General features: G+C 41.6%; 1 protein-coding gene across 3 annotated transcripts in view; it reads left to right on the top strand.

Moving 5' to 3' along the window:
* LOC122549999 (probable tRNA methyltransferase 9B) overlaps positions 1-20,325 on the top strand; it is a 113,371-nt gene that overhangs the window by 61,906 nt on the left and 31,140 nt on the right. For 2 of the 3 annotated variants that reach the window (XM_043690354.1, XM_043690372.1), the window contains exon 1: positions 13,038-13,336. The gene's annotated coding sequence lies outside the window, so the exon portion shown is untranslated. Of the gene's footprint in view, positions 1-13,037; positions 13,337-20,325 lie in introns of those variants that run through there. The other variant, XM_043690363.1, reaches the window with a different exon arrangement.

Genomic DNA, 20,325 nt, shown 5'->3' with positions numbered 1-20,325 from the left:
AATTGCGGTCTTTGAAGAAGGAGGCCATCTGGGTTGTTCGGTATTGGAACTGGTCCTCTTGGGAGCAGATGCGGCGGAGACGAAGGAATTGGGAATATGGGACGGCGTTTTTACAGGGGACAGGGTGGGAGGAGGTGTAGCCTAGGTAGCTGTGGGAGTCGGTCGGTTTATAGTAAATATCCGTGTTGATTCGGTCGCCCCAGATAGAAATGGAGACGTCTAGGAAGGGGAGGGAGGAGTCTGAGATGGTCCAGGTAAATTTGAGGTCGGGGTGGAGGTGTTGGTAAAGTGGATGAATTGTTCAACCTCCTCGTGGGAGCACGAGGCAGCGCCGATACAGTCATCGATGTAGCGGAGGAAAAGGTGGGGGGTGGTGCCAGTGTAGCTGCGGAAGATGGACTGTTCCACATATCCTACGAAGAGGCACCATGCGGGTGCCCATGGCTACTCCTTTGATTTGGCGGAAGTGGGAGGATTGGAAAGAGTTGTTGAGGGTGAGGACCAGTTCAGTCAGTCAAAGGAGGGTGTCAGTGGAAGGGTACTGGTTGGTACGGCGGGAAAGGAAGAAGCGGAGGGATTTGAATCCTTCGTGATGGGGGATGGAGGTGTATAGGGACTGGATGTCCATGGTGAAGATAAGGCGTTGGGGACCAGGGAAGCAAAAATCATGGAGGAGGTGGAGGGCATAGGTGGTATCCCGAATGTAGGTGGGGAGTTCTTGGACTAAGGGGGACAGGACCGTGTCGAGGTATGGAATGCCACAAGGATCGGTGCTGTGTCCACTGCTTTTCATCGTTTATATAAATGATTTGGATGTGAGCATAAGAGGTACAGTTAGTAAGTTTGCAGATGACACCAAAATTGGAGGTGTAGTCGACAACAAAAAGGGTTACCTCAGATTGCAACAGGATCTTGATCAGATGGGCCAATGGGCTGAGAAGTGGCAGATGGAGTTTAATTCAGATAAATGCGAGGTGCTGCATTTAAGTAAAGCAAATCTTAGCAGGACTTATACACTTAATTATAAGGTCTAGGGAGTGTTGCTGAACAAAGAGACCTTGGAATACAAGTTCATAGCTCCTTGAATATCCTATCTACCTGTAACTCCACTTTCAAGGAGCTATGAACCTGTATTCTAAGGTCTCTTTGTTCAGCAACACTCCCCAGGACCTTACCATTAAGTGTATAAGTCCTGCTAAGATTTGCTTTCCCAAACTGCAGCACCTCGCATTTATCTGAATTAAACTCCATCTGAATTAAACTCCACTTTAATGTGCTTCAAGACATCTAGCACTGCCCCTTCTGTAATATGATGCTTACCAGAATAATAATAGCAATAGAATCAGGAAGAGAGCATCAAATTTAGGAGGGAGGCTGGAATAAGGAAGGCTAAGTGGAAGCATGAGGAATGGATGGCAGACTGTGCTCAAACAAATACTGAAATGTTCTTTAAGCATATTAATTGTGAAAGATTAGTGAAGGATAGAGTAGAGCCCAGAAGGAACAAGCAGGATAATATGCACCCTGAAGCAAAGGGTATTGCAGAGGTAATAAATTAATGCTTTGTTTCTGTCTTTAACAAATTAGAAGATGGTGACAATGGCCCAGTTGAAAGTATGGGTGCTGAGCAATTGAGCAGTATAGTGTTAGGTAAAGAAGGGGTGCTAAAAAGGCAGGTAGAGAAGTCACCAGACCAGGTGGGATGCATCTGAGATTGCTGGGGAGTAAGGGAGCAAATTGCAGAACTGTTGACAGAAATTGTCCAGGCCTCTCTGATCACAGGGGTAGTCCTGGGGGACTGGAGGATTGCAAATATGATGTCATTGTTCAAGAAAGGGGCAAAGGATAACTAGGAAACTACAGACCACTCAGCTTGACATCAATAGTGGGGAAAACTAATGAGGCTGTAAGATTGGAGAAGATAAATGTACCCTTAGAGAAAAATAAAATAATACTAGACAATCAACAACACTTTGTCAAGGCAGGTCATGTCTGACAAATTGAGTCCTTTGGTAAGTTAACACCGGCAATGGATGAGGGTAATACTGTGGATATTGTGTACTTGGACTTTCAGAAAGTATTTGAAATGGTGCCACATGGCAGGTTGGTTAGCAAATTAGAAATGTTTGGGATTGATGGGCTTTGGATTAGATATTTGTGAACCAGGTGGGATTTTACAACAATGTCTGTGATTACATGGTCACCATTAGGTTAGCTTTCAATTCCAGGTTTTTATTGAATTCAGTGTTTATGATCTGCTGCAATGGCATTTGAAGCCACATCCCCAGTCAGACTTGGGTTCTGGCTCACTAGTCCAGTGACATTCTTACTACTCCATCACTTTCCATTGGACTGAATAATAGATCACTGTCTCTGGGAAGAGCTAATTAGTGTTAGATTTGTTGTTAGTCATTAATCAGTTCTACAGTCTACAGCCATGTAACCTAGTTGCTATCTCTTAGGAGATAATAATGTCTCTTACAATGTCAATGTAGTTGCCAGTCTTTTTATTTAACCTTAAAACAATGTGCATTGCAAAGAAAAAATATTGACAACAAGCCATGTTTACACTCAATTCCCTCATGAGAATAAATTGTCAATACAGGAAAACGTTTAATATTAAAGATCTTGTGCAAATTACCAGTCATTGAAATTCATTATTAGTTAATTCTGATCTTGGAAGTATTTTGCCTTTCACCTGTACAAGTGCAGGCAGATTCTCCCAGACCCAGTTTCCTCTCCTACAAGCAAAGCTACTGAAGTGGGAGTTGGCACGGGGCAGGGTGACACTAGGCATACGGACACACAAGATGGCTGCCGAGCCATAAGTTGACCACTGGACGCACAAGATGGCTGCCGGACCACAATATGGAGAGAGACAGCAAAGCAAACACAGATACTGCCCAGGACCACCAGAATGCCAGCACAATGCACTCACAACCCAGTTGATTAGTTTAAGGCAGGTGGGGGAGAGAATACACATGCGTAATGTACACTGCCCGCCGAAGTGTCTGGATCCAGCCAACATCTTTGATAGAAATGCTAACAGCTTGATACAGACACAAAACAAAGTGATAATAGCCAGGGCTGCAGTAATCGTCCTTCTTAGGAAGAGCAATTAGCACCCATTATTGGAGCAATGGACTTCCACGCAGACGTTGAAACTGACAATGTCAGTGCTGAAATTAACAAAGGCTGCGCTGGAACTGACAAGGACTGCACGGAAACTATCAATGATTCTGCAATGTTTACACTAAACAAACTATGTTACAAAGACAATAACCTCATCACTGACCTATTATATGACAAAATGTATAAAAGTATCTAGACATGTGCTCCAGGTTGAGAGAAGGCTCGCAGCTGACCACTCTGCTATTGGTGTCTTTCTCTACCCGGAACTTCGGTATTTCGTTGTACAATAAACTCTGTCGTTGAACCCCAACTCTGACTCCGAGGCTGGTGATTTTCCCCACAACATTACTTTTCATTCCAATCTTGCAGCATACAGCTGAGCTCCAGACTCCCAGGGGACAGTCAAACATCTTGTTAAACACTAACATCTTTCTCTTAAAGATTGGTCTCTGATCTACGAAGCTGTTGAATAGCGAGAGCAGACAAATCGTGAGATCACTAATTACAATGCAAGCAACTCATAGTTACCAGTCTTAAGCTAATACAACCTCGTATCTTAGTATTATGGAATGAACTTATTGGACTGAATCGTTTTGGCTAAATACAAGTTGTGTTGAGAAGCTGAAGATTTTTGCCATGCAGCCTAGTGATATTTCTCACTGTATTTTATCAAACATGCCTCATTAGCAGCCCACTTTGCCCCACAGATATTCCTCACATTCAACTCTAGCTCCATCCATGACATACCATTCCCTGAACAACTCGGTCACTCAGTGGAAATCCAGTGAAAGGACAGCACATCTTGCATCATGCCATCTTTACAAGGTGGCACTGGCAATCTAAAGCTGCCCTGCTTGGTCAAAGATATTTCCAGAAGATGTCGTGAAGAGGAGGACAACACTGACTCTTTGGTAGGGACCAGGGAATGGTGCAAAGGGGAGGAGTCTTCCTGGAAGTCAGACAAAGGAGGCCACAAGACCAGCCCCTGGTAGCCTGGTCTGAGGTCACTACCTGGGTCACTGTTATCGCCACAGTATGGAGGAATGGCCAGAAGTGCCATAAGAAGATTAATACCTTCCACACTGCACGAGGGTCAGTGCTATTATTATCTCTCCAATGAGTGGTAGTCTTAGTCTTACCAGACCATAGGGCTGCTCTGTCATTAGAGAGAGAGAGATTATTGGTAGTGATTTAACCTGAGGGCCACCATACCCCAGACAAGGGGAGAGGTTGAGAAACAGACTCCTTCATGAAAACTCCAGCCACCAAGGGGATTGAACCTATGCTGGTGGCATCACATTGCTTAACAAACCAACTGAGCTAGACCAATTCCTCACGCTCACCCTATCTCTACTGCTGTACCCACCTCCCACCAAAGCTCATGTTCTACCATTCCTATTGTAGCCTGTAGCATTTTCTTTCACTGCCAATCCCACCCATAATCTCCCACACTACTAACCTCCGTTGCCCTGTGCAATGCCTACTCACTCACTCAGGACACCATATCACCATTACGCCCATGTCCAAGCACTAACAGCTGTGTCACCTGCTTCCATCTCACTTGATCTCTCCCGTCTCTCAGCCAGGAGCAAACTGCACACTGAAGGGCAGAAAGGGCTGGGATGGGTGGAGGGGTGCCAGACATGAGGCTGCTCAGCACCTGGGGGGAGAGAATCCTCGTCCTAGCAGTAGGGAAGACAATGGGAGGGAATAAGGGGTAGGGCCCAGGAGTTGGGCACAGAGGTGGGAAAGGAGGGAGAGGACTGGAAAAGGACCAGGCTTGTGGGGGCGAGGAGAATAGCGGGCCTTTCTTTCTCCCCCCTCCCCATGGAGTCACTCTTCCAGCCCCTGCTGAACCCTGATCCATATTGCATTTCTACTGTGTACATGTAAATGCAGCCTTTGCATATGACATCATGATGTATGGAATAACGTGCATGCACATTTCTAGAAGCACAGTTGCCTGCAGTTGTGTGTGTCAGCAGAAACCGCCTTTTACTCTTACCAAGTGCTCACCTAGTCTCATATAGAAAGTCCAGTCTCCACAGAAGCATCGAAGATTAGATTAGATTAGATTACTTACAGTGTGGAAACAGGCCCTTCGGCCCAACAAGTCCACACCAACCCACCGAAGCGCACCCACCCAGACCCATTCCCCTACATTTACCCCTGCACCTAACACTACAGGCAATTTAACATGGCCAATTCACCTAACCTGCACATCTTTGGACTGTGGGAGGAAACTGGAGCACCCGGAGGAAACCCACGCAGACACGGGGAGAATGTGCAAACTCCACACAGTCAGTCGCCTGATATTTGCCTCAATTACTTCCTGCGTAGCAAATTCCACATTATAATATCTCTTTGAGTAAAGCTCTTTATCTCTATTTTTGTATGAAAATTGGCACTAAAATTCCTCCTGCAGAATTGTTTTCCATGGCATCTGGGAATCAATGCAGTGTTTTGGATCTTTAGTTACAGTTCTAATCATTACTTCCCCAGTTCCTTCCATCACACTTCCCCCATCCTCCAATTCCTCCACCTTGTTTTCATTTAGCAACTATTTATTGTATGGTGATGGAAGTTTAGCTTGCGATTTTCCCTTGATTTGCTCTTATTGTCACAAGTAATTTGTATTCAATGTGTGACTCTATCTTTTTGTTAGTTCAACACTTTTTCCTGCGATCCAACATTGCTCCCCAACTATATTTAAACCTGTATCCAGTTAATAATCTCAGAAAGACATGTAATAGTATGAAATGTATTTGAAGAACAGTTTTTGTCCACAATGACTCCCATCCTTTGTAAATCATTTCACGGGGCTCTGTACAGTTGAATAGTTGTGAATAACTGCCTGCATTATACTTAGATAGTATTTTTGATCATTTGTGAATACATCTGATCACAAAATTGGCTGAGGATTAAAAACTGAGACATTTTTCCATTTCCTATTCCATTCAATGGTGCATTTGAACTTTTGGCCATGGAAATTATCAATTACATGTATTTAAATTTATATATCATTATGTTGTTCATGCGATTTTCCATAACTATACCAATCAACTCTTTGTTTCACCTGCTCATATCAATTAGATATGCTGAGTAGACTTGAAAATCTGTTTGAAGGTAACAGTCCTTAGATTGCAATATTGTTAGGTGTTGTGACCCCAGATGATCTTATTTCTGGATAAGTCAGATCCCAGAAATTAAACCCTGGCTTGTTAGATACTATTTTGACTGGTTTTAGTTTTAATGAAATAACCTCCCACTGAAGCATAGGCACACAACATTTTAATGATGAAATTGAAATTCATTAACAAATGAAATGCAAATAAAATATAACAAACATCTACTTATAATACAAATTAAAAGATTTTCAACTGCACAGTAAAAATATCATCCTATTTATTACAAAACATTCCTTTATGAACTAAAAGAAAAACAATAGCATTTTGTGTGGAGTTTGCACATTCTCCCCGTGTCTGCGTGGGTTTCCTCCGGGTGCTCCGGTTTCCTCCTACAGTCCAAAGATGTGCAGGTCAGGTGAATTGACCATGCTAAATTGCCCGTAGTGTTACGTAAAGGAGTAAATGTAGGGGAATGGGTGGGTTGCGCTTCAGTGGGTCGGTGTGGACTTGTTGGGCCGAAGGGCCTGTTTCCACACTGTAAATAATCTAATCTAATCTAAAAAACATATTCCCAGTACACTAATTAAAATGCCATTTGTATAATACTCACACTAGAGCTGCTATATCTAATACCTTGTTTTAGACTGGAATTGTGGATAACATATTCCTGCAGTTGTCATACACCCAAGCTTTAATGTACTCAGCTTTAAGGAACCTCTTCAGGTTTTTATCCTAACACTTCTGGTCTGTGACTAACACAAATTCCTCACTCTAAGATAACGTAATTTACCATATATCAATCCTGTCTCAGAAGCATGGGTCTGTATGACCATCCCACTCCAAGAATTTCATGGGACTACTCTGCTTAAGTAAAAGCTGATATTCAAAAGTTTCTCTCAGCTCTGGATATTTCCCTCAATCTTAAAAAAAAAAGTTTCAGAAATCTCTAACAAACCTTGAGGCCTCATTATTTGTGCTGCTGGGTCGCAGAACAATCTAAACTTAAACAAATGTCAATGAGTTCATGTAATGCACAAAACCCATTTACTCCAAATCTAGGCCTCTAAACTTGCTTTTTAAAAGAAATCACCACAGCTACAGAAATACTTACAAGTTAACTATTCAGTTAAAATATTCAGACTGAAGACTCACTATTAATTAACTCAAAGCACAGAAACCTAAACTTACAATAATTAATATAAAACAGTTTTCATCCCACAGTCAATTCTGAAGTTGCATTGTCTTCTTGCTGTTACTGAAGTCTTTGACTAAGTTTTGTGGCAATTGTGTGGGAATATCTCATTTATAATTCCTCAAGAAAAGGTATTTTATCAATCTTTGTAAACTATCAGTTGTTAATATTTTGCTTCAACGATTGCATCCCAATAAGCCCAACTGACTTCTTCATTTCATGTTATTTTGTCTTTCTGCTCTGCACTGATATTTCCTTCAATCAAGTTGTTGAATTCCTGTGCAGTTATCCTGTACTCTTTCCATAAATTAGGTAGAAAATTGGTAGAACCTCCAGAAATGTGTAAACAACTGCAAACAATACCGACAAAGGTGGGAGTGGGGGGACTGAACTGGTCATCATCTAGTTTTGTGGGAAGTCAGTTCACATTGACTATCACATTTACCTATATTATAGTGACCACACTTTGTGGTGTCTTATGAATATTAAAAATCTAAACAAAGCTCATTTTCTCTTTCAAAAGTTTCAACACATGAATATTAAGAAATTCTGTTTTATTGATTGTACAAAAGAATTCTGCAAGTCCATATCTCGTAAAAAAAATTTTATATACCTTTTTTTGGATCCAAACATAGATTAGTTCTGATCTTCTTTGATTCAATTCATTTATTTTTATTTTAAAGATGTCACAGCCCTGTTGTTACACATTGAACTCCTCACGATAATGATGATTTTTGGACCCAGTTTACAACTCCATGTACATTACCAACTCGAAACATGATAGTCTTTGACATTTACAATTCACCTATAAATAAAAGAGTAGAATTATAATACAAACTGTGGGAAAATTATTGCAATATCATTAATCCTGCTTCATTGTTGCGATAAAACATAAAGCTCATCAAAGCATATACATAGATGTTTTTGGGGAGAGATTACAAATCCATTATATGAAAGTAGTACTCTGCTTTCCTGACAATTTGAAAGTTTTTGAATAAGAATCTAATTTGCATTTTATATTCAAGCATAAATGTTCTGTAGATTGCTAATTGCAGAGTTGGGAACCTATAAAAATCCATGATGAGACTGGAACATTGGAGAAAATTGAACAATTAGGGTCATAGAGATGTACAGCATGGAAACAGACCCTTCAGTCCAACTTGTCCTTGCTGATCAGATATCCTAACCTAATGTAGTCCCATTTGCCAGCACTTGGCCCATACCCTTTCTATTCATATACCCATCCAGATGCCTTTTAAATGTTGTAACTGTACCAGCCTCCACTATTTCCTCTGCCAGCTCATTCCATACACACACCACCTTCTCCATGAATATGTTGCCCCTTAGGTTCCTTTTAAATCTTTCTCCTCTAACCCTAACCTATGCCCTCTAATTCTGGACTCCACCACCCCAGGGAAAAGATCGTGCCTGTTTATACTATCCATGCCCCTCATGATTTTATAAATCTCTATAAGGTCACCCCTCAGCCTCCAATGCTCCAAGGAAAACAGCCCTAGCCTATCCAGCCTCGCCATATAGCTCAAATCCTCCAAACCTGGCAACATCCTTGTAAATCTTTTCTGAACCCTTTCAGGTTTCACAACATCCTTCCCACAGGAAGAAGACCAGAATTGCACACAGTATTCTAAACATGGCCTAATCAATGTCCTGTACAGCCGTAACATAACCTCTCAACACCTTTACTCAATGCACCGACCAATAAAGGAAAACATACCAAACATCTTCACTGTCCTATCTAACCTATCTACTCCACTTTCAAGTGCACTGCACTCCAAGGTCTCTGTTCAGCAACACTCCCCAGGACCTTACCATTAAGTGCATAAGTCCTGCTCTGATTTGCCTTTCCAAAATGCAGGACCAGTTGAATGGAAAGGAAGTAGTTGGCAGAGTTTGTCACTAATCCAATGGATCATGCTGCAGGTATACTTAAAAGACTTTAGTTAGTTCACTGTAAGTTCGGAATTTTCAAAGTCCCCCATTATAGATGAATCTCACAATAAAACAATGCATTTTCAAACATACTTAAAAATTCATATGCAGAATGAAATGAAACTTTAAAATACTCTACAACTCTAGAATCATTTACAATGCCTTGTCTTCCTGCTCCTGCACCATTACATCTGGTGTCCCCTAAGAATTCCCGCTCTCCTATTTCTCATTTATATAATGCCCTTTGGTAACAGAATCGACACGTAGGAGTTAGGTGCAGATGTAGACCAACTGGCCCCTCAACCCTTCAATGTAAAAAAAATTCCAAAATCCCTAACAAACCTTTAGGCCCCATTATTTATGTTGAGGTGTCACAGAACAAATTAAACAAACGTCCATGAGTGGTGCACAAATCCCATTCATTCTAAAGCTAGGCCTCTTAAATTTGCCTTTTAAAAGACATCGCCATGGCTACAGAAATTATTGGAGTTAGCTATTCAGTTAAAATATTCAGACACATAGAAAACCCACCAGTAACTAACCCAAAACTCACAAACTATACCCTACGATAAGTTGTTGCTGATCTGGTTGTTATTTCAATTCCAATGTGCTGTCTGCCTGTCATGATCCCCAGCTTATTTGTCTCTCATAAATCTAACTCAGGTTTAAATAAATTCCATGATCCAACCACCGCTTTCTAAGGAAGAGAATCCTACAGACTGGCAAGTGTGAAAGAAAAAATCTCCTCATCTCCATCTTAAAAGGGAGACTCCTTATTCTCAAACCGTATCACTTTGAAGATGTAGAAAATCATCTTCAAAGTACCTAGCTTATCAAATTCCCCATTGAACCTTCGTATTTCAATAAATTCACCTCTTGTTCTGATAAATTCCAACAGGCATAGCCCAAGTTGATATATGTTTTCAAGTCATTTCTTAACAGATCAATTTATCCAATTTTTCTAAGTACAGAAATTGTTTTTAAAATGTGAAGGTATCCGCTGAAAAACATGAATATGAGGTTGTGATTCTGGGTAATTAGCTTATGAGGTGGATGGTCAACATTAATGTCAACTATCATCGGTCATTCATTTGAAAAGAATGAATTGCCCGCCCCTAACTGCCCTTGAGAAGGTGGTGATCAGCTGCAGTCTTGGGGAATATAGGAGCAACCACAATGTTGTCAGGAAAGGAATTCCAGAATTTTGATTCAGCAACATCGGTGACTTAGTTCCAAGTCAGAATGGTTACAGCTCAGAGGGAAACTTGGAGGTGATAGTATTCCCATGTGTCTGATGCCATTATACTTCTAGATGGTAATAGTCACGATTTTGTCACTGAAGGTGGCTTGGAGAGTAACTGTGGCACATCTTATAGATAGTGATTCTCAAGCAGAATCAGCAAGGTTTCATGAAGGGGAAATGATGCCAGACAAATTTACTAGAACTCTTTGAGTAGAGTAATAAGCAGTATAATATGAAAGGAAAGTAATGAACATAATATATTTCGGAAAGCATTTGATAAGGTAGCACATGTTAGGCTACTTAATACGTTAAGAGCTTATAGTATTGGAGGTGATACATTTGCATGGATAGAGGATTGGCTAACAAAAAGAAGACAGAGTTGGGATAAGGGAATTTCAGAATGACCACCTCATCAGAACTCTCCACGAATGCCATTGCCACAAGTCCATGCTGCTAGGTCTACTTAAGTCCATGCTACTGGGCTTACTTGAGTCCATGTTGCTGGGCCTACTTGGGTCTGTGCTGCCAGACCTACTCGGGTCCTTGCTGCTGGGCCTACTCGAGTCCATGCTAGTGGGCTTACTTGAGTCCATGTTGCTGGGCCTACTCGCTCCATGCAACTGGGCCTACTCAGGACCGTGCTGCTGGGCCTACCTGGGTCTGTGCTGCAGGACCTACTTGGGTCCGTGCTGCTGGGCCTACCCAGGTCTGTGCTGCTGGGCCTACCCGGGTCTGTGCTGCTGGGCCTACCCGGATCCGTGCTGCTGGGCCTCCTCTGGTCCATGCTGCTGGGCCTACTTGGGTCCGTGCTACTTGGCCTATTCGAGTCCATGCTGCTGGGTGCTAGGATCCGTTCTGCTGGGCCTACCCTAGTCCATGCTGGTGGGCCTACTCAGTTCCATGCTGCTGGCCGCAATTGAGTCGGTGCTGCTGGGCCTGCTTGAATCAGTGCTGCTGGGCCTATTCGTGTCCATGCTGCTGGGCCTATTCATGTCCATGCTGCTGGGCTACTCAGGTCCACACTATTGGACTAACTCACCGCCATTGCCAACGGATGCTGTTGTCACCAGTGAGTTTTTCCTAAGAGGTAAATAAAATAAAAGAAAAAAAGTGAGAAAATAGAGAGAAAAATAAAAGGAACAAAAAGAAAAGCAGACAGAGTGGATGAGCCCTGGCTCAGAAGTCCTACTCCACTGCCATCTTACCAGAAGAGTTACTGGAGTCTGTGAAATTCTTCACCACAGAGGGCTGTTGAGGCTGGGTTTTTATATTCAAGGCTGAGTTAGATAGATTTTTAATTAATAAAATAATCAAGAGTTTTGAGGGAAACTTCTGCTCCTATATCTTATGGTCTTTATTGGTCATAGAATTTCTTCCCTAATGGGCATTGAAAGTCTACATGGACTGCAGCGATTCAAAAACATCACTATCTTCACGAATGTAACTCAGGACAGGCAACAAATGTTGGCCAAACCAGTGACACATTCACGTCCCATGATTGAATAACAATAAAATTCAAGAAAAGTTGGGTATGACACTTAGGGCTAAAGGGATCAAAAAATATGGGGGGTAAAGTGGGAACAGGCTATTGAGTTGGATGATCAGCTATGATTATAATGAATAGTAGGGCAGGCTGAAAGGGCCAAATGACCTACTTCTCTGCTTCTATTTTCTATGTTTGTGTGATTATTTGCCTTAGCATCTCCTTTATTTGCTAATCAAAAGTGTTTAAAAATCACATAGTGAAGTCTGTTAGGATGTTTCACTATGTCAAAGGTACTATATAAATGCAAGATTTCATTGCTACTTAGCTATTTTGTGTTGCATAGTAATTATGAATTTGTACAAACAAAAGTAAATATTCCACTGAAGAAATACATGAATTGTGATTTCTCTTAATTTATACTTTTGACGAATATTAAAAGATTGTGGAGTGCAATTTGCAAAATGTGTATAAACAGCTTATATAGCCTAGATGTTATTAGTGTTCTGTAGCCAGTTTCCTTTTTATACAATGTCATTCCGGAATTTTGAAACCTCATTGCCACTTTAAGAGGCACATAACAAATTATTTCCCTGACTTAGCACCAATGACGCTGGTTTTCTGGATACATTAGAAAAAAAAACTGTGCCGAGGGTTGGAAGCTACAGTGCTTTGCCTAAACTAAAGTTCCTCAAATCGAGAAATCATTCTGAACCAAAATGACTTTAATGATCAGTGTGATCAAGTTGGATTACCTTGAAAGTCTGTAGTGAATTTGCTTTCCCTCAACTGTGAGCCTTGTAGAAATGCCATGCACGCAAAAGCTAGGCTGCTTTGAATGGAAAATGTTTTCCCAGAAGACACTGAGGAAGCTGTCAGCATAGGGTTTTACTACATCACCTGAATTACAAAGCTTCAGTTGATGTGTGGGTCTATCTCCTTGCTGTGTGCTCCTAGCACTGAGACCTGCTTGAAATAAGGCTGCATGGAAGAGCCTGCTCTGCACTTCATGGCCTATTCAATACAAGCTAATGCAATAGATAAACAGTACTAAACTGGGTTATGCAGACTCTCTGGAGCCTTTGTTGAAGCTGCTGTGAAAAAATGGAGAGCTTAGCTGATTCAATTTCTGCTCATTTCTGTACAGGTCTCATGCGTCATGGCTTTACTAGGAATTGAAGAGACATCAGGGACAGCTTCACTAACAGGTAAAGAGGCTTTGTAATTGATTCAAATCAGGTTATTTTTGTCAGAACCCATCCTTTAATTTACAGCATTCAAACTGTGCTGCTCCTTTCAACACAACCGTTTCTTGTCACAGATTTTCACTTCATTTCAAGTGATGACATTGTCCTTTTACAAATAATAAACTTCTGATTCTTACTGTTTTTTTACACAGACTGAGGTCATGAAACTTAATATTTCTTTGTTAGTATGTGACACTGCATCTCTTAAAAGCTGCTGGCAAAATCATTGGAACAAACAATTTGTGCTATTCCTGTGCTGGGGACTACATATGTTCTATCTTCACCCAAGTCAATTTTATTCAAGATACTTAAAAGGGCACTGATTCCATGAAGAAATGTTTAGTAATTATTCTGTTGTTTGCCAATGCAGTGTATAATAGGCTTTAATATATCACTTGTGTGCTGTAACTGTGGTATAAATGAGGTACCCCTGACTTTGTTCTTCTCCTTCCAGAAATAATAAAAGATTTGCTTTGCAATTCTTAATGTAGCAGCCTTTTTAGATTTGTGGATGCACAGTTTTGATTTCATGTTCATTTCATTGAAAAAAGAAAGGGGGGGCTTTTGCAAAAGTCCTTCTAATTTCATTTCAGTAAAAGATGTATTAGCAAGTTGGGTAGTGAGAAGGAAGATGCTGGAGTGTCTTTTTTGGAGAGATGTTAATCTTCTATTGAAAGATGTAAAATTTAAACAATTTGAGGTGTTTGCGGTTAATGTTAACTATGCGAATTATGAGGAGGATAGTCTGCAAAGGATCATAGTCTGCAAGGGATCATAGACTGACTGGTGGAATGGGTTGACCTGTGCAGATGAGATTTAACAATGAGGAGAAATAATATAAAATAAAGGGCACAATACTAAACCTAGGGTTGGAACCTGCACATATATGTGCACAAATCACTGAAGGTGGTAGGACAAGTTGAGAAACTGATTGCAAAAAATCTTGCTCTTTACAAAGACAGGCACAAACTTAAAAGCAATGACATTAAAGATGAACATTTAGAAAATGTTGGTTTAACCTCAACTACAGTATTATGTCTAATTCTGTTCACAATTCACATTAGGAGGAATGGAAAGGCTACAAAGCGAGAGCAGAGAAAAAAGACTTATGAGATTAGATCTATAAGGAAAAGATAGGTGAAGTTGGGGATTGAGTTTCTGAGTGAAGGGTGAGAAGAAATTTGAGAGATGTTCAAATTATGAGCGGTCTAGACAAATAGAGAGAAACAATTTGTCAAGCTGGTATGGCTAAGAACCAGAGGATCCCTATTTAAGGTAATTGGCAAAAGAACCAATGGCAACATGTGGGAAAGTATCTTTCGGCAACGAGTGGTCATGCACTGGAATACACTGCCTGAGAATGTGGTAGTGCATCAACTGAGATACTCAAGAGGGAATTGGATTAGAACCTGAACAGAAATAACTTATTATGTTATAGACCCCCTGATAGCTGATGGGAAATTCAGAAACAAAAAAATTCATTTTCTTTCCCCTCAAATTTGTAAAGAGATTTCAGATATCTGTAAGAATAATAGGGTGGTTATGGTAGGCGATTTTAACTTTCCAAACATAGACTAGGACTGGAGATGGAAATGTGTTGCTGGAAAAGCGCAGCAGGTCAGGCAGCATCTAGGGAACAGGAGAATCGACGTTTCGGGCATTAGCCCTTCTTCTAATGCCCGAAACGTCGATTCTCCTGTTCCCTAGATGCTGCCTGACCTGCTGCGCTTTTCCAGCAACACATTTCCATCTCTGATCTCCAGCATCTGCAGACCTCACTTTCTCCTCATAGACTAGGACTGCCATGGTGTTAAGGGTTTAGATGAAGAGGAATTTATTAAGTGTGTACCAGGAATCAGTATGTGGATGTACCAATCAAGAAAGTGGAAAACTTAACCTCCTCTTGGGAAATAAGGCAGGGCAGGTGACTTGAGGTGTCAGTGGGGGAGCACTTTGGGGCCAGCGACCAACGTTCTATTAGTTTTAAAATAATGATGGAAAAGGATAGACCAGATCTAAAAGCTGAAGTTCTAAATTGGAGGAATATTAATTTTGACGGTATTAGGGAAGAACTTTAAAAACTGATTGGGTGCAGATGTTCGCAGGTAAAGGACGGCTGGAAAATGGGAAGCCTTCAGAAATGAGATAACATGAGTCCAGAGAAAGTATATTCCTGTGAGGGTGAAGGAAAAGGCTGGTAGGTGTAGGGAATGCTGGATGACAAGAGAAATTGAGGGTTTGGTTAAAAAAAAAGAAGAAAGCATGTCAGGTATAGCTAGGATAGATCGGGTGAATCCTTAGAGTATAAAGGAAGTAGAAGTATATAACAGAAACAGTGACATTGAAAGCTGGGTTTTCTTCCAGGGCCTTGAGCAACAGTTATCTTGACAAAACTTTACTGGAGTCTTGTAAATTACTCCCTTGCTACTTGCTGTAGCAGGAAATTATCTCCTGCTTTTCCTTGCATCACGACAGTGAATATAACTCAAAGATATTTCATTGGCTGGAGAGCAGTTTTGATGTTGTGAATGATAGTATCTGAATGTTATTTCATTAGTAACTTTTGTACTCCTTTAGGACCAACGTCAGTGATGATCCCTCTGTCTACAGTTTTGCAACTGGCACTTGTGCCAGTGAGTTAGAGAAAAATCAAATTACAAGTTATAAAAATGGTGGCTCTTCCCCTTCCTCTGTCAAAGAAAAATTGGAATCTGTCCCAGTGAGAGAGAACATGAGAGGATTTCTCCCCATTTTTCCATTGTGCTGACTCATGGAGTTATATTCTTCATGGTTATTGCTCATCATTGGTTAAATAGAGCACTCTTCAGGAGGCTGCATGTTGAATATCAGTGCAGGTCCTTTCATGGTGGAGTGGATGACCTTGGCTGTAACCAACATCTGCATTTGTAGATATTTTAATCAACCTGATCAGAGATGTTATTACACACTTCTGGAGCAGGTGGGATTTGAATCCAGGCCTCCTGGCACAGAGATAGGGACACTATCACTGCACCACTAGACTCTTTTCATTGGCACATGTACACTTTCCAGTAGATACCACCAGATGGAAAGCAGCAGGTTCTTTCGCTGATCATAGCAGTGCTATGAGAGACAGTGACATTGGAAGTATGCCACTAGGTTTATAATCTAAATACCCAGACAAACACTGAGGGCATGTGGATTTGAAGCCCACCAGGGAAGTTGGTGGGATTTAAATGCAATCAATAAATCTGGAATTGAAAGCTAGCCTCAGTAGTAGTGATGATGTCAAAACTTTCAGGTGATTCCTGTAATGTTCTTTGTCACTTTCAGGAAGGAAATCTCCTATCCTTCCTTGTCTGTCTTTAGTTAGAAATCACACAACACCAGGTTATAGTCCAACAGGTTTAATTGGAAGCACTAGCTTTCTGAGCACTGCTTGTGGAGTATAACACTGTAAGTTTCAGAATTTATAGCAAACGTTTACAGTGTGATGTAACTGAAATTATACATTGAAAAATACCTTGATTGTTTAAATCTTTCATCTGTTAGAATGACCATGTTAGTTTCACTTCTTTCATATGTAAATGGAAAAACTCTTTTTTAAAAAAGTTACATTCTCGAGTGAACTCAAGTGAAGTTTAACAATTGGTGTCAGCCCAGTCAATGTATTGGGTATTAGCACCCCTCTGTGCTGCTGACTGTGCCATAATGTTTAGACTGATTCAAATCTAAAAAATGAATTAACAGAATCTTACATCGATCCGTGCAGTTTTTGAGCAAAGTACAATGTAACTGTGCAAGTACAAATTCACCCCACAAACGTGTGTGTGTGTTGGGAGATTGGTGGATGTCTGAGTGTCTGTGAGGGAGTGTATGTGTGTGTGTATGCATATGAGTGTGTAGAGTACAATGGAGTCACCTGTAGTGTGACATGAACCAAGGTCCAGTTGAGGCCACCCCTATGGGTACCAAACTTAGCTATCTGTCTCTGCTTGGCCACTTTTTTCTGCTGCCTGTCCTGAAGTCCACCTTGGAGGATGGTCACCCAAAGGTCCGAGGTCGAGATTTGAATCAATCTAAAAGTATGGCACAGACAGCAATACAGAGGGGTGCTAATACCCAATACATTGACTGGGCTGATACCAATTGTTAAACTTCACTTGAGTTCACTTGAGAATGTAATGTTTTAAAAAAAGAGTTTTGCGATGAAAGAAGTGAAACTAATGTGGTCATTCTAACAGATGAGAGACTTAACAAACAATCAAGGTATTTTTCAACGTATAATTTCAGCTACATCACACTGTGAACTTTTGCTATAAATTCTGTGTCTTACAATCTTATACTCCACAACCACCTGATGAAGGGGCAGCGCTCCGAAAGCTGATGCTTCCAATTAAACCTGATTTGGAGATGCCGGTGTTGGACTGGGGTGTACAAAGTTAAAAATCACACAACACCAGGTTATAGTCCAACAGGCTTAATTGGAAGCACGCTAGCAGGTGGTTGTGGAGGACATAATTGTAAGGCACAGAATTTATAGCAAAGGTTATACATTGAAAAATATCTTGATTGTCTGTTGAGCCTTTCATCTGTTTGAATACCATGACAGTTTCACTTCTTTCATGTGTAAACCACAAAACCTTTTTTTAAAAGTTACATTCTCAGGTTAATTGTAACAATTAGTGTTAGCTAGACAATATGTTGAAGGTGTTAGCCCTCTGTGTTCTCTGTCTGTACCATAATATTTAGATTGATTCTAATCCGAAAAGTGAGATGACAGAGTCTTACATGAATCCATGCAGTTTTTGAGCAAAGTACAATGTATCTCTGCAAGTCCAAATTCACCCCACAAACGTGTATGTATATGTGTGTGTGTATATATGTGTGTGTATGTGAGTAGTGCAATGGTGATCACCTGTAATGTGACATGAACCCAAGGTCCCGGTTGAGGCCCTCCCTATGGGTACCGAACTTAGCTATCAGCCTCTGCCCGGCCACTTTCCTCTGCTGCCTGTCCCGAAGTCCGCCTTGGAGGATGGTCATCTGAAGCTCTGTGGTCGAATGTCCTGGACAATTGAAGTGTTCCCCAACTGGGAGGGAACACTCCTGTCTGTTGATTGTTGTGCGGTGCCCATTCATCCGTTGTCGTAGCCTTTGCTCAGTTTCCCCAAGGTATCATGCCTCAGGGCATCTTTGCCTGCAACGTATAAGATAGACAATGTTGGCTGAGTCACATAAATACCTGCCACATACATGGTGGGAGGTGTGCCTACATGTAATGGTAGTATCTATGTCCACACTCTGACACGTCTTGTAGTGCCTACCATGACAGGGTTGTATGGAGTTGTTCTGAAAGCCGGGCAGCTTGCTACAAACAATGATCTGTTTGAGGTTTGGCAGTTGTTTAAAGGCAAGCGTTGGAGGTGTGGAGAAAGTCTTGGTGAGGTGCTTATCCTCATTGATAATGTGTTGCAGGTCACGAAGAACATGGCGTAGTTTTTCGATTCCTGTGAAGTACTGGACAATGAAGGGTACCCTGTCGGTTGCAGCACGTGTCTGTCTCCTGAGGAAGTCATTATGGTTCCTTGCTGTGGCATGTCGGAACTGACGGTCGATGAGTTGGGCATGGTACCCCGTTCTTATAAGGGCATTCCTGAGTACTTCCAGGTGCCCGTCACGTTCCTCCTCATCTGAACAAATCCGGTGTATGCGTAGGGCTTGTCCATAGGGGATGGCTGTTTTAATATGTTTTGGGTGGAAGCTGGAGAAGTGTAGCATTGTGAGGTTGTCTGTGGGTTTGTGGTAGAGTGTGGTGCTGAGGTGTCCATCCTTGATGGAGATGCATGTGTCCAAGAATGAGACAGATATTCGAGAGTAGTCCATGGTGAGCCTGATGGTGGGATGAAGCTTGTTGATATCACTGTGTAGTTTTATCAGTGACTCCTCGCCATGGGTCCAGAGGAAGAAAATGTTGTCAATGTACCTGGTGTATAGTGTTGGTTGGAGATCCTGCGTAGAGAAGAAGTCTTGTTCAAACCTGTGCATGAAGATGTTGGCATATTGGGGTGCAAATTTGGTCCCCATGGCTGTTCCATGTGTCTGGATGAAGAACTGGTTGTCAAAGGTGAAGACGTTGTGATCGAGGATAACGTGGATGAGTTGTAGCACAGTGTTTGGAGATTGGCAGTTATTGGTGTTGAGTACTGAGGCTGTTGCTGCGATGCTGTCATTGTGGGGGATGCTGGTGTAGAGTGCTGAAACATCCATTGTGACGAGGAATTGTCCCTGGTTCGACTGGTCCATGGGTGCTGAGTTTCTGTAAGAAATCCATAGTGTCATGACAGAAGCTGGGGATACCCTGTACAAGGGGTTTCAAGATGCCTTCAACATCGCCGGAGAGGTTGTCACACAGGATCCCATTGCCTAATATGATGGGACGTCCTGGTGTGTTGGCTTTGTGTATCTTTGGAAGGCAGTAGAAGTTGCCTACGTGAGAAGTACATGAGATGAGGGCATGTAGGGAACTCTAAGGGACTGGATCCAAAGTCCTGATCAATGTGTTTAATTCATGGGTGTGTTCTTTGGTCGGATCAGCTGGTAGTTGCCTGTAGTGTTCCTGGTTGTTCAGTTTTCGGTACACTTCCTTGCAGTAATCTTTTCTATTCTGAATGACAACGGCTCCTCCTTTATCTGCTGGTTTGATGACAATGTTGTGATTGGTTTTGTGAGCCTGGATGGCATTGCGTTGTGAACGGGTGATGTTTTGCTCTACCTTGTGGTATGGCTGATGAATCTGGCATTTATATATTTCCTGACGGTTTGAGCATACATGTCAAGCCCAGGGCAGCGGCACTCCGGTGGGGTCCAAGTTGACACCTTCTTTGGTCGCTCCTCTACAGATCCCTGTGATGACTGTTTCGGTTCATCAGTGGGCTCATTTAAACCTGTTGAACTATAACCTGGTGTTG

Source organism: Chiloscyllium plagiosum, chromosome 1 (genome assembly GCF_004010195.1).
Source record: "Chiloscyllium plagiosum isolate BGI_BamShark_2017 chromosome 1, ASM401019v2, whole genome shotgun sequence".
Classification (NCBI taxonomy): domain Eukaryota; kingdom Metazoa; phylum Chordata; class Chondrichthyes; order Orectolobiformes; family Hemiscylliidae; genus Chiloscyllium; species Chiloscyllium plagiosum.
This window is presented reverse-complemented; position numbering and strand designations above follow the sequence as displayed.